Here is a 2,501-nt window from a genome sequence, read left to right as displayed (position 1 = left end):
GGTAAGAATCCACCTGTGATGAAAGAGACCTGTGTTTGATGTCTGGGGCGGGAAGATCTCCTGGATAAGGGAAGGGTTGCTGCTGCTGCTGCTGCTAAGGTGCTTCAGTCGTGTCCGACTCTGTGTGACCCCATAGACGGCAGCCCACTAGGCTCCCCCCGTCCCTGGAATTCTCCAGGCAAGAACACTGGAGTGGGTTGCCATTTCCTTCTCCAATGCATGAAAGTGAAAATGAAGTCGCTCAATCATGTAGGACTCTTAGCGACCCCATGGACTGCACCCTACCAAGTTCCTCCATCCATGGGATTCTCCAGGCAATCCCATGGATGGAGGAGCCTGGTGCCCTACAGTCCATGGTGTGGCAAAGAGTCTGATACGACTGAGTGACTAACACTTCCACTTTCATAGATTCTCTATCCCCTAAATTACTCTTCTACAAAAAGAGAGAAGGTAAAGAAATAATGTTTGTACTTCTTATCCCCTAAAGTTATCATGAGGATATAAAGAGATAATTTATAAATTTATAAATTATACACATGTATACCTGTGGTGGATTCATTTTGATATTTGGCAAATCTAATACAGTTATGTAAAGTTTAAAAATAAAATAAAATTTAAAAAAATAAAAAAAAAGAGATAATTTGCAGAAAATGCTTTGAGAATTGTAAAACACTGTGAACATAGAAAATGTCATTGCTGTCAAGATTTTCTATTAACTTGCTGAGTGTCCTTCACTCACTCCCAGGATCCTCATCTATATAATTTGGGGAGTGAATGTCATAGAGTTCCTGACTCTTGAAGGGCTTATGAATCCAACCATTACTCTTAAATCTTATCTTGCTGTAACTGGCTAGTTTTATATTGAAAGCTAATGTGCCAACAATTAGACTTGGCAATGACAAGAGACATATGAAAAAGCTGGGGTCTATAGATGAGCAGCTGTGAATTTTTACATTTGATCTGTAGAACTTTTATTCACCACAGAAGTATTAGTAAAATATCTAACATGTAAATGTAAGTTTATAAACTCAAGTATATGTTGTATTTAATAAGCACTCTCCCCTAAGAGGTAGATAAAGGCTCAAAAAATTAAGGTCATTTGAATGTAATGTATCTGCCAATATTTAACAAGAGTAAAATAATAAAAAATAACAAAAACCTACAAAGTTTCATTAAGCAATTATTTCTTAGAATACACAATGACAATACTTTTAGATTTAATTTAGTAAGACTTGATCACTATAGTCCATACAACTGTAACTACTCATACTTTTGTAAATCTTACATAATATCATTATTCAACTGGGAGAAATAATTTCAAAATAAGTATTGGTCATAATAGCAATGGACATACCTGTTATTTCAGAAGGAATGGCTGACTTATTAGACCAGGTAAAACTGAAGATTATTTTAGGGCACAGTGGGATGATAAAATCTTTAATGACAAATCAGCAAAGCAAGGATTAACTTTTGTTTTCTTTCAAATAAGAATCTATTCTCTTACACTCAGTACCTTCTATTTAATAATTCCTTAACTATTCACCATTGTTTTATGTCTTAATTTATTTTTATCTCACACAAAGCCAAGAATTCATCCCTGTAGATACATTTGCTTGTATTCAGTTTGAACAGAGGTAAGACTCTCCTTTCCTGCTTCAGGAAAATACACACATGGTGTTGCCTTTTACTCATATATCTTCATTATAGCAACAAGGTCAATATTAAGTAATTATTTTTTTCAATAACTGGAAAGATAATTGAATGTGCTATTTTCTATAACTACCTCTCCCAACTAAAACTTCAGTAGTCTTTTTATTCACCATTTCACAGATGTTATTTTTTCTTGTCTCCAAAGCTGTATCTTGTGTATTGAAAGTAGGTTTTTGCTTGTTTTGTTTCAGTTTTTGCTTATTTCTACAATAGGTTTTTGGTAAGCAAATTTCAAACTTCCTGGCAGTGATGATTAAGTTTGTTTCAATTTGACTGGGCTACCAGATGCCCAGATAGATGGTAAAATATTATTTCTGAGTGTGTCTGTGAAGGTGTTTCTATAACACCTTTGGTGTTTTAAATGGTGGACTGAGTGAGGATCACCACACCAGTGCCAACGGCACCAGCCAATCCCTCAAGGGTCTTACTAGAACAAAAAGATAGAGGAAAGAATGACTTGCACTTTGCCAGATCTGCATCTCCCATCTGCCCTGCCCTGGGCGTCAGTGCTCTTGGCTCTCAGTCTTCAGCTTCAGACTAGGATTCATGCCACTGACTCCCCTGCTTCTCAGGCCTTTCGGTTTACGCTGGAACTACACCACTGGCTTTCCAGGGCCCCCAGATGCAAGCAACAGATCATGGAACTTTTCAGCCTCCATATTCACATGAGCCAATCCTTCACAATAAATCTCTTTTGAAATATCTATATTTGTATCTGGGCTACAGGTGACTCAGTGGTCAAGAATCAACCTGCCAATGCAGGAGACATAGGAGATGTGAGTTCAATCCCT

Source organism: Bubalus kerabau, chromosome 10 (assembly GCF_029407905.1).
Source record: "Bubalus kerabau isolate K-KA32 ecotype Philippines breed swamp buffalo chromosome 10, PCC_UOA_SB_1v2, whole genome shotgun sequence".
NCBI lineage: Eukaryota > Metazoa > Chordata > Mammalia > Artiodactyla > Bovidae > Bubalus > Bubalus kerabau.
Note: the sequence above shows the minus strand (reverse complement) of the source record.